This window comes from Petaurus breviceps, unplaced genomic scaffold, assembly GCF_028583685.1.
Source record: "Petaurus breviceps papuanus isolate PSGF00001 unplaced genomic scaffold, PetGlider_PUasm1.0 90842, whole genome shotgun sequence".
Lineage (NCBI taxonomy): Eukaryota > Metazoa > Chordata > Mammalia > Diprotodontia > Petauridae > Petaurus > Petaurus breviceps.
The window spans coordinates 19,147,693-19,159,367 of NW_027187358.1; the positions used below are offsets into that span (position 1 = coordinate 19,147,693).

Consider the following 11,675-nt stretch of genomic DNA (forward strand, 5'->3'; position numbering starts at 1 on the left):
CAGTCTTATCCTCATAAACTTCTGCTGTTAGGGATTTGGGCCTCAGGAGCTCACTTCATAATTAAACAAATGTGTTTATCCTAGTTGTCACCATACGCCTTAAAATCTGCTTAGAGTAACTGTCACCCAGAAATCTCTCTGCAATTCACATGGATTATGATATTTAATAATAATAATATTTATGGCCCAAGTAAAATAAAGGGAAAATAGGCGATGGTTCACTTTTGAAAGGAGCATTAACACTTAGAGGAAACAATGTATAGTGTAGCTAGGATGTTGGGTTTGGAGATAGGAAGAGCTGGGCATAAATTCCTCCTTTGACACCTATTAACTATGTGTCCCCCACTCTTTCCCCTCTCTCAAGATGGCAGACAAAAAGCCACCTAAGGAAAAGATGGTCAAAAAGGAAAAGAAAGAGAACAAAAAGGAAGATGTAGCTGAAAAGGTCAAAAAGCCTCAAAAGCATTGCTGTCAGAACCCAGTCCTGGCCCCAGGGATTGGTAGATACTCAAGGTCTCCAATGCATTCCTGGAGAGCCATGTACAAGTGGAAATGCACTGCCCCAAAAACCTGGATTGAAAGGAAGAAGAAAGAAAAAGTGCCTGCTACTATCTCAAAGCCTGTTGGTGGGGATAAGAATGGAGGAGCTCAAGTGGTAAAGATTTGCAAAATGCCTAGGTATTACCCTACTGAGGATGTGCCTAGAAAGCTGCTAAATCATGGCAAAAAGCCCTTTAGCCAGCATGTGAGGAGACTTCGAGCTAGCATCAAGCCAGGTACCATTCTGATCATGCTCACTGGCCACCACAGGGGCAAGTGAGTGGTTTTCCTGAAGCAGCTGGCTAGTGGCTTGCTACTGGTGACTGGACCTCTGACCATCAACTGTGTTTCTCTGAGAAGATCCCATCAGAAATCCGTCATTGCCACTTCTACCTAGGTTAACCTTTCAGGTGTGAAAATTCCAAATCACCTTACTGATGCTTACTTCAAGAAGAGGCTTTGTAAACCTAGACACCAAGAGGGAGAGATTTTTGACACAGAAAAAGAGAAATATGAGATTACAGAACAGCGCAAGGCTGATCAGAAAACAGTGGACTCTCAGATTCTACTCCAAATCAAGAAAATTCCTCAGCTCCGTGACTACTTGCATTCTGTCTTCTCTCTCTCCAATGGAGTTTATCCTCACAAACTGGTGTTTTAAATGCCTTGCAGAGAACACTTATTAAAATATTTGCAATAGCAAAAAAAAAAAAAAAACTATGTGTCCCCCAGTAAGACAAAACATCTGTGTGTCTCCAACAACTCCACAGGGTTGGGGAACCTGCAACCTCCAGGCCACATGTGACCTTCTAGATCCTTGGGTACCACTTTTTGACTGAGTCCAAATTTTACAGAACAAATTCTTTTATCAAGGGGACTTGTTCTATGAAGTTTGTATTCAGTCAAAAGGCTGCACTTGAGGACCTAAAGGGTCACACGTGGCCTCAAGGCTGCAGGTTCCCCACTCCTGGCCTAGAACTTGTCTACTAAGTCACAGTTGTAACATCCATAATTGAAAAGGCAGCTACCATGGCTGGAGTTTCCCAAAGTGATGAAACTATAAATCCTTTGGTACTACTCATTGATCCTTGGAACTTCAATGATTTTATGGAAGTTATCTTATCTCCTTAATATTGTAAAGTCCTCGGAGGCAGGAATTATTAAATATACTTAGCATCTTAGAATTTAGAAATGAAAAGTACCTTGGAGATCAAGTCCTGGTGTGTCTCATGAGCTCCAGTCCTGTATCACCAAATGCCCATTGGAGATTTCCAACTGAATGTCTCATAGTGATCTCAAACTCAGTATGTCCAAAATAAAACTTATCTTTCTCTAAAAATCTACCTTTTCCAAAATTCCTTATTTCAGTCAAGGGTACCACTATCCTTCCAGTCATTCAGGTGTGCAAATTTAGAAACATGCTCAGCTTTTCATTCTTCCACACCTCCCATATCCAATCGGTTGCCAAGTCTTATTAATTCTACTGCCATAGAATCTCTTGGTTCCATCTCCTTTTCTCCAGTTGCTTAGTCACGGCCCTCATTACAACTTGCCTGAACAATAGGAGGCAATAATAGCTTGAATCACCTCCCCTCTTTCTAATCTATTACGCATATAGCTGCCAAAATGAAATTCTAAAGCACGAGTCCAGCCAAGAAAATTTTCTACTCAAGAAAATTTAGTGGTTCCCCATTTCCTCTAAGATCAAATACAATCTCCTATTTGGCATTTAAAGTCCTTCAAATCCTGACTCCAACCTCCCCTTCCAAGCTTGTTGTATATTATTCCTCTTCACACACTGTACATTCCAGCTAAATTGGCTTTTTGGCTCTTCCTTACACAGGACCCTCCACCTCCCATCTCTGTGCCTTTGAACAGACTATCTGCCTCCTCACTCTTGCCCTTTCAAATTTCTAGTTTCCTTCAAAGCTCAACTCAAAAGCCTTCTGCTACACTAGGCTTTTTTCTGATCTTCCCAGGTGTTAAATGCCTCCCCAGAAAATCACCTTTCATTTTCTTTGTATATATTTCTACATGTACATGTTGTCATTTTTGTTGTTGTGCAGTCATTTCAGTTCCTTTCAACTCTTTGTGACCATATTTGGGATTTTCTTGGCAAAGATACTAGAATAGTTCAGCTCATTTTACAGATGAGGAACTGAGGCAAACGACATTAAGTGACTTGCCCAGGGTCACCCAGCCAGTAAGTGTCTGAGACCAGATTTGAACTCAGGAAGATGAGTCTTCCTAACTCCAAACCCAAAGGTCTATCCACGGTGCCACCTAACTGCCCTCCACATGTACATGTTCTTCCGCCAAATAGAACATAAGCTCCTTGAGGGCAGAGAATGCTTCATTTTTGTCTCTGTATTCCCAGCACTGCACATGGCACATAGTAAGCACTTTATAAATGTTTAATGACTGATAAGCTAGTCTTGTCTCTTCTTTTTACAGATGAACAAGCTGAGACCTAGGGACATAAACTGACTTTCCAGGGTTACAGAGGTTAGTGGCAGTGGCAGGATTTGAATGTAGAACTCTGAATCCAAGACCAGTGCTCCTTTCAGTGCTGCCCATTGTCATTTCTACCATCCCTTGCACAGCACTAGGCAGCACACAGCGGGTGATTGACACAGGCATTAACCTGCTGGATTAAGCTATCATTTACCCTTTAACAGGTTCTAGTTCATAAAAGTCCCCCCCCAAAAAAAAGCCCAGAGACCCCATGCTACTAAAAAGGGAACCCCTTTTTACTAACAGAATATGGCTACTCTCTCAGAAATTCTCTCCCAAGAGGTTGTTGGTAGTGATAGCATGAAAGCTGGTATTTATGGAAGCACATTAGTTTTACCCTACACTGATATCCTCCTCCTCTGACTTCCCCTCATGCTTACATTCAATGGTACATAACTCAGCAACTTAGTCATAGCTCAGTCAAAAAGACCTGGGATCACATCCTTCCTCTGACACCCATAACCTCCATGAACATAAGGCACCATTTAATTTTTCTGAGATTCAGGTCTTTCATCTGTTAAAAAAAAAAAAAAAGAAAAGAAAAAATCATTACTGTCATTTATCTAGCTTTTCACAGTTTACAAAGTGCTTTTAGTCAATGTACTTTGTAATTTCTCAAATTTGAGGTGTTAGAAGGATGAAAAGAGATAAGGTAATATAGAGTATATCTTTTCTTTTCTTTTCTTTTCTTTGCTTTTTGGAGGGCAATTGGGGTTAAGTGACTTGCCCAAGGTCACACGGTTAGTTTTTATGTTAAGTGTCTGAGGCCAGATCCAAACCCAGGTCCTTCTAACTCCAGGACCAGTGCTCTATTTACTGCGCCACCTAGCCTCCCCTCAGGTATATCTTTTTGCAAAGCTTGAGGTACTATAAAAATATAAGCTATTATTATTTTAATCATAATAATAACAATATCATTGTTATTTCAAAAGAGGAATTTTCTCCCATTCCTAAATACATATCTCCATCTAAATTTCCTACTACTAGTCTGAGCCCCCATGACTCAGAACTGGACCCAAATAAAACTTAGGATGTCATCTTCAGTCTTATGGTACTAAATATTTGTGTGCCCAGGATTCTTTTCCCCTATTCTTGTGATATATGATAAACAATATGAAACATCAATAAAATGCATTCGACTTATTTTGCAACTATTTACATTTTAAAAATTGAAACTCAATTCACAAAATGCCAGAACAATTTTTTTAGTAAGGGTCCCTCAAGGCTCTTTCTTAAGTCCATTTCTTCTCTGCTCACTTCACTCATACATCATCATAATCAGTGTGATTCTATTTTCCTGGTTCTGATTTTTTCACTCAATTAATTTATCTTTTCATATTTCCTTATATTCATCATTCTTCATACTTCATTCTTATTTTCACCTTAACTCCATTACATTAATGTGCCACAATTAATTCAACCATTCCTTCATTGGTTAGCCTTTTAAGTTGCTCACAGTTTGGGGTTTTGTTTGTTATGGTGGGGGTAGTTGTTATTGTTGGGGGTGGGGTGGGGGTGCAATTACAGGTAATGTTGTTAAGGAAATCTTGTGCTCACTACTCTGGAAGAGAACTTTCTCCTGTCCTGCCCAAGATAGGAAGTTTACCTATGTTGTTCTCAAAGTTCTTTCTAAGCCAAGTAGACTGCAATGTGGCTTTCAGATATGCCTTCTAAATGCAAAGGACAGAGAATGGTGGAGAGATAGCCAACATTTCCACAAAATCTGGTCTTAATGCACTAAACTGGTTATTCTGAACCCTTTTTCTGCCATGGATCCCTTGAGCACTCTGGTGAAACTTATGGACCCATTCTCACAATAAGGTTTTTAAATGCATAAAATAAAGCACACAGGATTACAAAAGAAAGTTTACAAAAATTATTAAAAATGAGGGCAGAATTTTTTTCCCATCCAAGCTCACAGACTGTAGGGTTAAAAACTCCTACCAACACCATATGTGATCCTTCATCTAGGTCTTTTGTTGCTGTACAGTTATTTTTCAGTTGTGTCTGACTTTTTGTGACCCCTTTTAGGGTTTTCTTGGCAAAGATGCTAGAGGGGTATGCCATTTCCTTCTTCAGCTCAATTTACAAATGACGAAACTAAGGCAAACAAGGTTAAGTGACTTGCCCAGGATCACACAGCTAGTAAGTGTCTGATGTTTGATTTGAACTCAGGATGATGAATCTTTTTGATTCCAGACCCAGCACTCTATCCACTGCACCACCTAGCCGTCCTTATCACCTAGATCTAGTATTAACCGTGGTCTATCTACCCACCAATGATAAAATTCTGAGTATATTTATCTTTCTTTTTCTTCACCTGACTTGTTTATTAAAAAGGAAGGAAGGAAGGAAGGAAGGAAGGAAGGAAGGAAGGAAGGAAGGAACTGCTGCTAAGCAGCACCAGAATTATGCTTTTTCATGTTTTGCTTTAGCAGAACACAGTTGATACCAGAAATATCCTCCCCCCAGGTCTTGGTGCACATGTTCTCCTTCACCACCTTGGTCCCTGTGAAGAGTGATCTCATACTTAAAAAGGTTACTTTTTAAGCAACAAATTATTGGCCTTATGAAGATTGTGAAAGTAGCATAGCCAAGGAATAGGGTCTCTCCTTTGCTTGTAAGACACTGCTGGTCTGGGTCAAGTAGGTCACTCCTCAGGGCTTTGAGAGAAAACTGGGCTTAGCTTCTAAAAAAACCTCAAGGTATAGTAAATCATACCTTGTATACCCACAGTAAAGAAAGTAGTCTTGACTATGGAGATTAAGGATTTCTTTGACCCTAAGGTGTGAACACAGATGTTCTTCAGCAGTTCAGAATGTACCTGGACCTCAAAATAACTTGATAGCAGACCTGTGGGTACAAAAATTGCACATAGAACTACATCGAGGACATGACATCTCTAGGTTGCACTGTCAGAATGAGAGATGTGCCAGCAGGAAATACATAATATAGAGATTCTTATGGACTCCATACCAGCACAGTTGCAAAATCAACAAGATAGTTTCACTCTATTTAAATATTTTGACTGAATGTGTTCCCAGCCTGAATGAAAATGCTGGTGCACAATTATAATTCAATGACTGCACCTGCTCACTTCCTGCTCCCATGGTTCAGTTGTTTTGCCTTTCTTTCCCATGCTAACACAACGTCCATAAGGAAACTCGTAAGTGCTAATGATAGCACTGAGACCATCAACTGTGGTTTTTCTAAAAATATACAAAAAAGTATAATTCTGATGCTACTTAGGAACAGTCACTTGGGAAAAAGTTTAAAACTTGATTATTTCAGCCAAAGCCTATGATAGTTTGGGAATATACCCATTGTTTAATTATTTGTGTGAATTATGTGTGTAACTCTATGTGTTCTCTTCATAAGGCTATTGTATCTCAGGGAAATTTGGATGTTTTTGTCCTGATTTCAGCAATGAACTTGGTGAGAGATCAAAATCTGTTACAATTAACTCTGAAAATTCCTATCATGACAGACTGACTTGAAAGTACACATATGTAAGTACACGTTAGTAACACATATTTAAATGCTATCACTTAAGATGTTGCCCTCACAGCTCCGCCATATTCCAGTGAGTTGCCAAAATGACGAAGACAAAAGGAAAAAGGAGAGGGACATGATACATGTTTTCCAGGCCCTTTTGAAAACATGGTGTTGTTCCTTTGGCTATATATATGCAAATATAAAGAAAGGTGATATTGTAGATATCAAGGGTATGGGCACAGTTCAGCAAGGAATGCCCCACAAATGTTACCATGGCAAGACTGGATGGGTCTATAATGTTACTCAACATACTGTAGGTATTGTTGTAAACAAACAGGTTAAGGGCAAGATTCTAGCCAAAAGAATTAATGTGCGTATTGAGCATGTTAAGCATTCCAAGAGCAGAGATAGCTTCCTGAAACGGGTAAAGAAAAATGATCAGAAGAAGAAGGAAGCCAAAGAAAAAGGCACTTGGGTTCAACTGAAATGCCAGCCTGCTCCACCCAGAGAAGCACACTTTGTGAGAACCAATGACAAGGAACCTGAGCTGTTAGAACCAATCCCCTATGAATTCATGGCATAAGTGACTAAAAAAAAGAACAATATAAAAAAATCTTGGATTATGGGGGGAAAAAAAATGTTTCCCTCACCCACAGTCAAGGTACAATAGTGTTGAACAGGATTACATGCCAGAAAGAGATTCAATGACTTGGTGAAATCCAAAAGAAAAAAAAGGGTACCCAAGCCTTGACTTCATAGTGAAAGAAGCCATGGGAGCTCCTCCAAAAGGTTTCACCATAGCAGCTGAAGAGCCTGTTGGCTGAAACTTAAAAGCAGAATCTTTAAAAGTGGGTCAGGAGAGGTGAACAGAAGAGCCTTCAGAGGCCCTTTCATCGGGGAAGACATTCCATGCTCCTAGTCACAGAAATTTCATTCCCTGGATGTTTCCTTCTAGCAGAAGGAGATACAAGCAATTTTCTCCCCTCATAATAAGCTCCACTGCCTATTCCTAGCAGCAAAATATCTGCTGAAATTGGTTATTATACAAAGAGATGTAATGTTAAAGCCTTTCTCACTGGATTTGATCTTAGGAACAGTAATGAAAGCACACTTCCTCCCCCCCCCAAAAAAAAGCCTTCATCTAGCCTTTCTATGGCTTACACCAGGGGGTCAATTTGCCTTGAGATGACACAGTAGTATTGAAAGCTATTGACTATGTTACTGGACCTCTGGTTTGGAAATGATTAGCAGTTGTTTTCTTCATGGGTATTAAAGAATTGATCTTTTGCTAACATGGAAAACAAGGAAATAAAGGTCATTGCTCAAGAATGATGCTTTCAATACAAGACATTTTGCCTCCGTCAAAATTTTTCCCCTTTTTACTGAGTAAAATAAAAATTATGTGGGTTTATCTCTAGGAAATGTCAGCATGGCTGTGAACACTGGGGAAATTAAAAGAGTTAAAAGAATGTATTTCTTGGGGGGAAATGGGTGTGGGTATACACAGACTTGCTTGGCTCATTTAATAAATTGTGTGCTAAGGAAGGATTATCTGACCCAGTCTTATTCATTACATCACGTGTCAGTGATTTTAAGTATAGGGTTTTTTAAAATACAGGTTTTTATTCTTTGCATTGGGCTGGGCCAAATTCAAATGGGATGAAAAACTTAGGTATGTCAGAAACTTTATCTCTGATACAAAAATCAGGAAATAAATACTGGACCACCCTGGCCACACAAAGAAAAAGTATTACCTAGCAATTCTGGCAGAATTGTACTATCTCAGAAGAGGAGGGATCCTCAGAGCTATTTAATTCACCCCATTTCTGAATAACAATATCCTCTATGACATCACCAGGAAGTAGTCATTCAGTCTTTGCTTGAAGACCTTTTGCAAAGGGGAAATATACTTTCCTAGGTGTTAGAGCCGTGAGTGTGAGAGACACTGCAGCAGTCACAAGATGTCAGAGGGAGTGCACATGACCTCTGAGAGGCAGGGGCTTTGAGATGTGGAGGCCGACTCTGCCAGGCGGTAAAAGCAGACATGGCATTGAGCGCAGGGCTGTGGGGGCCGACTCTGCTGGGTTGGGAAAGGCTAACATGGCGCTGAGTGTGCCCCATAAACATGGACTCCTCTTAACACATACTCCTTTGCCCTGCACTCAGGAGAGTGCGCGATTGACCCCCACATGTCGTGTGGCAGGGTGGCGGCCAGAGGGGGTGCACATGGCTTTCTGAGGGACGTTGTTGGGACAGCTTTGCCTGGGGGTTAACCAACTAGGGATAAGGGAGTTTGGGGCACAGTGACGCGAGAGTGATACTCTGCGTGACAGTGCCTAAAGGACTTCCGTGGAGGACGTTGCTCCTTGGTCTCATAGGATGTACTTGGGAAAGAACGTGATTGGCCCCGCAAGGTGTGCCCCGCAAGGTTTATAAATAGGGGAGATAGAGGAAGTTAGTGAGTTCCTGCTTAGTTCCAGTTCCGCCTGGAAGTGAGTTAGTTCCTGTGCCTGTTCCTGCTTGCTGTAACCGAATAAACAGCTTCGCATCACACTTTCCGTGTCCTGAGTGTTCTGTGGGGGTAAGTTCTTCTTGGAGACAAGAAGCCAGAGACGTCGGAAGACTGGGTATAAGGTAAGACACGGCCGGAGTTGGGACCAGGAACCCAACACCTAGGCATCTCATTCACTGTTGCATAGCTCCAACAATGAGCAAGGTTTTTCTTCTCTTCAACCTAAATTTGACTCTTTGTTATTTACATCCATTTTTCTCGTTTTGCCTTATAGGATTGTGTAGGACAAAGACCACTACCAAAAAATCAATACAAAGACTTGATATCTGAAAGCAGAAATGAGCTATTGCTTTCTCATGAGAAAGGGTACCACTCCTCATCACTCTAATGGCACTGGCCAGGAAAGTACAAATTGATTCCAGAAAGCAAGTTCCTTTTATATCCTAATGGGCGAGCCCCCCCCCCCCCCCAACCTCCCCAACCCCTTTCCCCTTATCCCATTGGCTGGGCTTCAGGGGGTACAATCTATTCGTGTGAATCCTCTCCAGCAACAAAGAACAAAGGCAGTTACACAAGTTTGCCAGGAGACAAGTAAAAGTGGGAAATTTTTGTAAGAGTTTGCAATAGTAGTTTAGTTCTGTTGCAAAGCATGATCAGCTAACTACAGATGTTATTCTGTAAGGGAGTAAACTGTTTCAATAATTCAAAAACTATTAACCCTTCTGAGGAGGCTTCACTTCTGAGAAATCATCCCTCACAGGATAAATTGAATAAGTTTAATAGGAAAGGAGTACCTCCAGCTATGTATCCAAAAGCCTGTTTCCCTTCCCACCAAATGCCAATTACACAAGGACCATCACATATAGCAAATAGTGAATAACCCATTTATCAAAGCTGATAATGAACAGAAATCAGAAATATGACAACCCTTCAGTACTTGAAGATAGATATTGGGTCCCCTCTAAGTCTTCCCTTCTCCCCACTAAGTATCCCCATTCATTTAACTGATCCTTATGTGACTTAATTCTATCTCCTTTCACTTACCACCAGTGATACTGTACTAATAAAAACAGGAAGAGGGGGAGAGAAGGGAATAAAAGAAAAATGTTTTGCTTCTATCATCCCTGGGAAAATTAGCCTGCTTAGCTTTGGAATTCCATCAAGGAGATGAGCTTGATTAGCCAGTGAATGAGTGTAAACTCACCTAACTTCCTATATCTAGTTAGACTATGTTTCCACCCCAGGCATGTTGCCATTCTCTCCTCTTCTCTTCTCTTCTCTTCTCTTCTCTTCTCTTCTCTTCTCTTCTCTTCTCTTCTCTTCTCTTCTCTTCTCTTCTCTCCTCTCCTCTCCTCTTTTCTCTTCTCTTCTCTTCTCTTCTCTTCTCTTCTCTTCTCTCTACCTCCCTCCTTTCCACTTCATGTTCTGGTAATATTATTCAAGTCAAAACCAACAGTGATTAAGAAAAGGCCAACAATCAATTTCCTAATAGTTATGCACATCAGTGCTGCTTCAATTCCTCAGACAAAAACTCTCTTTCATGGTCACCACCTCCCCATATGTACTCTCTCCTTTTATTATAAAGTATTCTCCATAAGAACTGTCTGGATTTTATATTTATATCCCTGGGACCTAACAATTCCAGTGCCTGGCACATATTAGCATAAAATTCCCTTCATTAAGGGAGAATGATTATTCCATGCTTCTTGCCTGTAGGAGAGGCAGAGTTGGCAAGAGCATGGGAGAGGAAAGATCCTACATATTCTGGCTTCAAGAAAGGATACATGTGGTTGTAATGTAATGCCAAGGAAAGGCAACTTCCCAAGGTTCAAAATACCAGCATAGATGCTCTCCATTTTACTCAGTAACAAACCAAGAACAGAGAAGATCAAAACATGACATCATTCAAAATACAGCATTTACTAAGTGTGATTAAATAATCTCCAAGTACTACCCCACCCCAGGACCTTCCATTCATTCAATCAATTAAAGTCCCTGTTCTAAATATTACTCCATCCCTAGGCTATACCTTCATTTAGTCCACCACAAAGCCCCTCTTCTCAAATGGAGATTAGTTTCCAAACATAAGTAAAGTACATTCATTTGTCCAACCATAGAACACAAAAAGGTCAAAAGTCCCCCACCCCTGGATCACAATTGAATCTACCCCAGAGTTACATCAAGTTTAAGCACAGCACTTAATACCCAAATGGAGGTCTTTTCTTCATCTTGACAAGAGGCAAGTTCTCAGCAATCATTGTTCCTGGGGAGACAAGGCTTAGCAAGGCCACAAGATACATTGCCAGTCCCTTCACTAATTCATCCTCTGTCTGAAGAACAGTCCTAGAACCCCTGAAAACATTAGCAAAACCCTCTCCCAGGATTTCTGTAAACATACAACAAGAAAATCCTTCTTCAGGGCTTCTGAACCAACAGAAATGTTCCCAGACCCCTGCAACAACAGCACTGTCCTTCACCAGTGGACAGTATTCACTCTCTGTCTGCAGGACAGTCTCCAGACCCCTGCAACAACAGCACTGTCCTTCACCAGTGGACAGTATTCACTCTCTGTCTGCAAGACAGTCTCAGGATCTCTTAGCCAACAGCCAGGTTC

General features: G+C 40.8%; 2 pseudogenes; both read left to right on the forward strand.

Annotated features, from left to right (window-relative positions):
* The first annotated feature begins 364 nt into the window (after positions 1–364).
* Positions 365–1,204, forward strand: LOC138148947 (large ribosomal subunit protein eL6-like; annotated as a pseudogene).
* Positions 1,205–6,650: 5,446 nt separating this feature from the next.
* On the forward strand, positions 6,651–7,172 carry LOC138148948 (large ribosomal subunit protein eL21-like; annotated as a pseudogene).
* The last annotated feature ends 4,503 nt before the right edge of the window (positions 7,173–11,675 follow it).